General features: G+C 41.3%; 1 protein-coding gene and 1 long non-coding RNA gene across 8 annotated transcripts in view; both read right to left on the bottom strand.

Moving 5' to 3' along the window:
- The window catches only part of MRPS28 (mitochondrial ribosomal protein S28), a 70,940-nt gene that overhangs the window by 21,673 nt on the left and 41,551 nt on the right, over positions 1–7,716 (bottom strand). The window lies entirely within an intron of this gene.
- Positions 1–7,716, bottom strand: part of LOC116227560 (uncharacterized) — a 29,928-nt gene that overhangs the window by 21,375 nt on the left and 837 nt on the right. For 2 of the 7 annotated variants that reach the window (XR_016465225.1, XR_004166597.2), the window contains exon 2: positions 7,309–7,445. This is a non-coding gene — a long non-coding RNA (uncharacterized LOC116227560). Of the gene's footprint in view, positions 1–3,940; positions 4,176–5,589; positions 5,605–6,769; positions 6,785–7,291; positions 7,446–7,716 lie in introns of those variants that run through there. The other 5 variants (XR_016465228.1, XR_016465227.1, XR_016465229.1 and 2 more) reach the window with 5 other exon arrangements.

A 7,716-nucleotide genomic window follows, 5' to 3' on the forward strand; every position in this document is an offset into this window, starting at 1 on the left:
GCCTATGATTCTACGAACACATGGTCTCACGTGGTAACATCACAAAAGAAATGCTCCCATATACACTCAAAGAAGGGCCTCATTCACAACAGTATCTTTAAGCAATGTACACACTATGCAGAAAGTAAGCCTTAAGCTGTTGCTCCTTTATTCATAGCACAATTGCTTCCTACAGGTTGTTTCCATTCTATTCCAGAAGCAGTAATTCGAAAGACTGTAGAATCTTTACACATGTTTGGAGAACAACATGACGTTCTCCATTTTGTTTCCCCAGCACTGTGTGTTATTACTCATCTCTAAGGAGTTCAGTATTGTTATATTGCTTTTACTTTTCTAAAATGAAAGCAATTAAGTTTTTAACAGGAATCTTCCCTATGAGCAAGTCTTAAATAGAAAAATACCACTGAACAATTGCAGTCAGACAATGGACAATAAATACTGTGAATTTAGCAAAGTCTGTAGCTTTTAAAAACATGCAATTCTCCCCACTTTATCCAAAATATAGAAAACCGTCAGTTTTCTGGACTTTATACAGCACTGCTATCTTAGCATTCAGCAATGCTTTTCATATAGGCAAAGAAGCAGTGAACATGTGACTGAGGCATGACAAGGCAATCACTTTTAAACAACTGTTGTTTGTACGAACTTACTAGAACTTATTCTCACAAATCTCAAGTAAGCAAAATACAAATTTAAATACTAATGAATATGTCAAGCGTTAAGGTGACGAGAAGAACCCTGCCCACATCATTATAATGCACAGCTCTGCAAAACCAAAAAAGCAGGGAGGAAGCTGCAGTGGCTCAACGTCACTCTTATCTGACTGCCAGAAACCAGGCCTGGAAACCTTAGGAACACTTCACCACTTGGTGAGGTGCTGTAACACGTGGCCCAGAGAACTTGTGGATGCACTATTCCTGGAGGTGTTCAAGGCCAGGCTGGATGGGGCACTGGGCAACCTGACCTAATGCCTGATTTAGCAGTAGGCAACCCTGCTCATGGCAGGAGGGTTGGAACTAGATGATCTTGAGGTCCCTTCCAACCCGAGCTACTCATTAATTCTGTAATGTTAAAGAATACCAAGATGGACCCCTAGGGGGGACACCGCTTGTCACCAGTATGATCTTTGAGGTCCCTTCCAACCTGAGCCATTCTATGATTCTGTGATGTTGAGAAACGTTTCATTAATATATACAACATTCCTCTTGAGGGTTTCCAACTCGGAAACAGAAATGAATGATTTGTTACTACAACTTATACACAGAAATATGTCTTACTGATGGCTATCCATACAAACTGGAGTATGTACGTTTAACAGACTGTTTTCCTTATATTGTTACCAGCAGTGGAGATCCCGTCCCTGGAGGTGTTCAAGAAATGTGGAGATGTGGCACTGAAGGACATGGTTAGTGGACATAGTGGTGATGGGCTGAAGTTGGGCCTGATGGCCTTAGTGGTCTTTTACAACCTAAATTATACAATTCTATGAAACGCTATGAAAGTGTATAATGTCACTAAGAACAAAATGTGAAAAAATACAGATCTTGATCAGTCAGAACTATTTTAAACAAAATATAGAGCACAGTTCACTGTAGGAATTATGCATACCATGGAGAGGTTGCAATCAAAATGGAATAAAAAACCCACAAACACTGCTCTGAAGCACAGCCAGAAAAAGAAAGGTAGAAAAAAGATCAGAGAGACAAGGATAGAAACACCGAGACAATGTGTGCACAGCCAGGATTGCAGGGCATATGCCTGTAGGGTTCCTATGACTGTGCATACAGCATCACACACTCCTATACTGCACCCTGCAAACTCTGACAGCCAATGTGACCTAAATACCCAGCAACCCCAGCAGCAGGCCAGCCAGCACTCCTCAGCCTCCTCGTCCAGCCTCCTGCAGGGAAATGCCTTTGGCAAGGAGCAGCAGGGTCTGCAAGAGGCCACAGGTAATCACACATGGGACGCAGTCCCTGCAACCCACCCACCCAGCCCTGCTCCCACCACACACCACGCAGCCCTGTGTTTAAGCGGGTGAAAAGGTTTTTATGCTTCAAACGCAGTTTGTTTTCTTCCAGCAAGCTCACACACAAAGGAGGGGATGTCTATACATTTGTGCAGCTTTGAAAGCTATTCAGAAAGTAACGGGGTTTTCAGGAACTATTTCAGGGCGCAGCGAGTCACGATGTTCAGTGAGATGCTGCCAATCCCAGAGGAAGAGAGGGAGAGCTAATGCCTTTATCTGCAATGCAGTCGCCGGACTTGGCGGGGCGAGCAGTGGGATGGGGCAGGCTGCCCTCCCGCACACAACGGCACTTGTGTCTCTGAGGCTCCTTGAGCTCCTACCAGCCCTGTTCTGCAGCAGGGAACAAGGGCGCGTTTGTTCGCTTAAGCATACTTCTTCATTAAAGAAGAAATTTTGATTTGGGTGGCTGTCTCCGAAATGATTATAGGAAACAAAAGCATCTCTTTAGTTTGGGATTACTACCTATGAAAACTTTAAATTATTCTTCCATATGCCCAAACCACGCACAATGGGATAACACCACATACACTGCCCGGAACACCATTCAAAACATCAAAATTAAACCGCAGACTTTAATTAGCTGAGATTTAAAAAAAAGACAAGAAGTACTAAAACAGGCAATCACGAGACCAGAATCAAAGCACATCGTCACATGTAAGAAATTATTCATATTTCGGATGCCACCCTTCACCGCCCCCCTAATGCACCTTCTCCAGTTCCAACATATGTCTGCGTCTCTGCCTGAGATAATTTCTGATAGCGAGCGAACTAATTAAACATTCCTCAGAAGCCACAGAGCTGAAGTCAGCATGCAGTGACTCAGTGCTGCAGCTGTCAGGAGAGGGTTCCCATCCTAATCCCACCCTGACCTCAGAGCTGAGCATGAGAACCTGTCAGAAAGGTGCTCTCACAGCACAGACAGCGAGCAGCAGCTGCGAGTGCTCAGCAGGCTGCAGCCACAATCGTTTTTTTCCTTTTTTTTTTTTAGCCCTTTTTCTCCTTTTTCTTTCCTAAACTGTCACTCGGTGCTCATGCGGCATGATGCTCATGCCTGCACATCCTTGCTTCTGTTGAGTGGGAGCTGCCAATAGCTCTTCACCAGCACTACAGCTGCTCAGATGAAAGAATCACAGAATCACAGAATGGCTTGGGTTGGAAGGGACCTCAAGGATCATGATGCTCCAATCCCTCTGCTACAGGCAGGGCCACCAATCTCCATATCTAATACTAGACCAGGCTGCCCAGGGCCCCATCCAGTCTGGCCTTGAACACCTCCAGGGACGGGGCATCCACAACCTCTCTGGGCAGCCTGTTCCAGCACCTCACCACTCCCTCTGTAAAGAACTTCCCCCTGACGTCCAACCTCATTCTGCCCTCCCTCAACTTAAAACCATTTCCCCTTGTCCTGCAATTACCAACCCTTTCAGAGTTGATTCCTCTCCTGTTTATAGGCTCCTTTAGGTACTGAAAGGCTGCAATGAGGTCAACCTGCAGCCTTCTTTTCTTCAGGCTGAACAAGCCCAGCTCCCTCAGCCTGTCTTCATAAGGGAAAACCATGTGCCTCCACTCTGAGCACAGGCAGAATGTTTGCATCCTCCCTGCATGGGGCCTAAGAATCAAGGGCAGTATTTAAAGATATTTCCAAACCGAATTATATGTAGGTATTTGATACTGTTCATTCTTTTATTTAATTAACAAAATCATTAAGCTTCTTTTTCTTGAAAACAAAATCGGCAAAGTACACCGGTAATGAAAGAAAGCAGGAAAGTGCTTATTTACTAGTGCTAAATGAGCCATTAGAACATAACTGTAGAAGAGCATTTAAGCCATCTGTAACAGAGTGACTGGGTTTTTTTTTTTAGATATTTTAACTGCAACGTAATGCATACCTAAATATAATAGTAACTCACAGCAAAAGTGATCCATCAGAGCAGGAAATCCTGAAACTTGCCTTTGCATTTGGCATTCATTCAGACAAACCAATCTCAGCACCTCAGGTAGGCATGGCTTGTCCACAGCTTTCTAGAAATACTGAAGGACAGCAATATTCTGCCTGCAGACCAACAGTGGCTGTGGTCTATCACCCTCTGGTCACCACATTGGTTCCCAGTGACCTCCTCACAGCATCTCAGAGTAGCCTGATTTTCTAAGAGAGGAATAACAAGGAACACAAATGTGATTACTGTTTGTGGAAGGCTAATTCTGAAGGAAAAATATGTTTTAGTTTGTGTTTTTTTTTTTGCTTGGGTTACTGAGTTTAAAGAATTGCTCAGCATACAAAACTGCTTTCTCAGCCTTGCTTATCACCCAGAGCAGGACCTAACACCACACTCTACAAAGACCTACGCTCAGCATACCCTAAAACTGCCTTTCATAATAAGATCCCACCTTCTGCCACCATTTAAACATGTTGTCAAGTTTCCATCTGTTCAATACTTGAATATGCAAGGAAATACATAGTCCTGAAGAGATTTCAGTCCAACTTCGTTGATTTGACCCAGATTTTTCCCTGATTTTGTACGAGTGGGGCACTTCCCAATTGGAAGAGCTGGTATTTGTTTCAGTGAAGAAAAAAGTCTTCATTACAGGTACAAAAGTCACATCTGCACTAAGGTCTCATGCAACATTTAAAAGAATACACATTGATACCTAGGACTGACTATTTAAAAAAAAAAAAGGCATGACTGATACATAACCACATCTTCAATTAATTAGACAATGGGATTACAGATTTCTGAGTCATTTTCAGACCCACAGCTTTCTTACTGTTTGTCAAAGGTACTATTTAGATGACAAAAGGCTAAATTTCCTCTAAGGGGTGGGAATTGAGGATAATACATGAATTCCACCTTCTCTCTCCCAGGAACAGCCTTTTCCATCTCATTTCTGGGACTGCATCCAACCAGCCAAAGACTCAAGTTCCATCTTTCAGAGTAATAGGACAGAGGTAGGCTTCAGGCTCTTGGACAACACTGTCATCTCTTCTCTGGCTAACAGGCTATTCTTGGGGAAACAACAGCCACATAACCTTTCAAACAGCACACTAATTTAAAAAGCATGGCACTGTACTCCACAATCTTTGTCCCTACAACTTAAGAGGTATTTCAAATACAAGACTTGCATATGCAAAAGACCGAGGGAACAAATTTATATTATCTAAAGGTATTTTTGCAGCTGAAACACATGGAGTTATTTACTCACAAACCAAAATCTAAGGCTTGGAGACACAGATTGCTTCCTGAGGCTGTTCCATACACATGACAAGAGACCCTCCTCAAGCAAGAATCACTGAGGCACTCTTTTATTTCCAGTACTATCTGGAAATAAAACCAGCTAGCCCAACCAGGGCTCCCTCTCTGAAGCAAACTTCACAAGTGAGATATAAATTTAAATCTGTAAAAAAAACAATTTTTATATGAAATATTACCCCTGGGAAAAGGAAAGAGAGACAAAGGAAGAATTGCATGTGACAGATGTTAGTCATGCCTCTTACTGTATTGCTGGAATGTGCATGAGTATGCGGTGATGGGTGCAAGAGATGGGATCTAACAGGAACAAATTCCACTGTCCCTAACCTATAGGAGCAAACAGAAAACTTTGCTTTTAATATTCAGATTGCAGTTTGGATCATTATGCCATCTTACTTAGCCAATATTCAGAATGACTCAAACCTCAGCAGAATAGGTTTGTGAACTATATGAAGCTGAGCCTGAATACAGTGGCCATACAACATGAGGCTCACTGCTATGAACAGACCATAAAATATTGATCATAACTCTGTGTAAAAAGTTTTTGGCTTGGGAACAAGAGCAAGCACAGATGAGCTCTGTTAAATGAAGAATTATTCTTGCCATAAATGAGAATCCTGAATTAAACATGCAAACTATTTGTTTCCATCCAGAGATCTTTAACAGCCCGTTATTAAAAAAATTACAAGATACTTTTTTCCTTATGTATCAAAATGTTGTCTCTATTTTGTTTCTTCTTATCCTAGAAGTTACTTGATTTACTGACATGAATATCAGGGAAAAGTTTAATACTTTTGCAGTACATGCTATTTAGTTCACTATAGAATTATAATTAATACTTTCTTCTGTGATTAAATTTAGTTTAGAAACAAACAGAAGTTGTACCTCCAGCTTGAAAAAGAAAGAATACTATAATGAGAGATACTCTGTTAGGGAAATAATGGTAGACTGATAACATTATGTGTGCTATACTGCCAACTGGCCCAGGTATCTGTCTTCAATAAGAGGCCATATCACTGTTCAGATGAATACAACCATTTGTCAATTTGTAGCTAACATGTCAATTCCAAGCCCCATAAAAACTAAAGTATTCTTACCTGTTTCTTACCAGAAATTGTTCTTTCAGCTTCAGAGTGCAAAAAGTTGAAATAAAGTATTCAGGCAGATGCTAGCCACAATGTTAGATTGCATGTCACGTGCATTAACTGCCCATTTGCTCAGTCAGAAATCTTTGTGTATATTTAATATTTTAAGGGGAGAACAAGTGATTTTTCTGGGAGCGGGCTTTGGAGAGGTATCTGCATGCTTTTCTTTACAGAGTTTAACATTCCAAAACCTGACTTTCTATTCATTGTACTGACTGGCTAATTACATTTTTGTCTCCCTTCCTTGACAAACAATAGAGACTTTTTATTTCATGTTCACACAGAGGCAGAGTAGTGTTCTTGTTCTCCATCTGCTGGCACTGCAGCAGCAGCTGACGATGATTTCCACAATACTCACAATGCTGATAAGGCAGCAAGAAGAACAAGAAAATAGACATAAAGGTTTTATCCTACAGCCATTACTATTAATATTTGATGAAGTTGTGTCTGTAATGAAGTGAAAGCAGACATAATAGAACCAGAAATAATCCCAAAACTAATCAGACAAAATATGAAGGTGATGACCTGGGCTTTACAACAGCAATGAATTTGCTGGTTTAATCATACTTCTTCTCAGTAAATTTACTTCAGAATGGAAATCTGTTAGCAATGCTATTGATTTTTATTTATTACATCATTACTTTGAGCACTTTTGACTTATATCATTGATATCACATTACTGATCTCATAACTTATATTGTGTCATATCCTGCAGTCCTTCTATTTGACCCAAGTTTTAATTTAACTTCAAATTAGTCCCCCACACAGACTAGAGTGGGTATCTAAGCAGTTTCTAACAACACGTACAGGAAAATTAAATTAGTTTTAAAATCAAATCCCAAATTAAAAGTTATAGATGTGTTCTGTACCCCTGCATGTCCAGCACCTGAAAGAGCTGCTTCACTTGTTGGTGATCTAGAATGTCCAGCATGATTAAACTTCCAGTGGAGTCAAAGGGCCAAATCCAAAGATCTCCTCCAGCTTCCCGCCACAGTACTCTGTCACACAATTATTGCTCAAACTCTGGAAAAGGATAACCGAGTTGGCAAGAAAAAAGGTTGCTTTTAAAGAACATTAATAGTGACTGCCACCATCCTTCAGAGTCTTCATGTATCTCATTCCACACTCACTGGATTTAACCCAAATCTTGGTTTCCTTTCCCCTTTCCCAAGGTTCTGCATACAGGAGGAGAGAGACGCAGCCTGTTCCAGACAGTGCACTGACATCCCCTCCAGCCTCTCTTCGCAGCAAGAAAGCTAAGAGAGATAATCTAACTGGGATCAGATGGCTTGCT

Source organism: Phasianus colchicus, chromosome 3, assembly GCF_987193195.1.
Source record: "Phasianus colchicus chromosome 3, bPhaCol1.hap1.1, whole genome shotgun sequence".
NCBI classification, from domain to species: Eukaryota; Metazoa; Chordata; class Aves; order Galliformes; family Phasianidae; genus Phasianus; species Phasianus colchicus.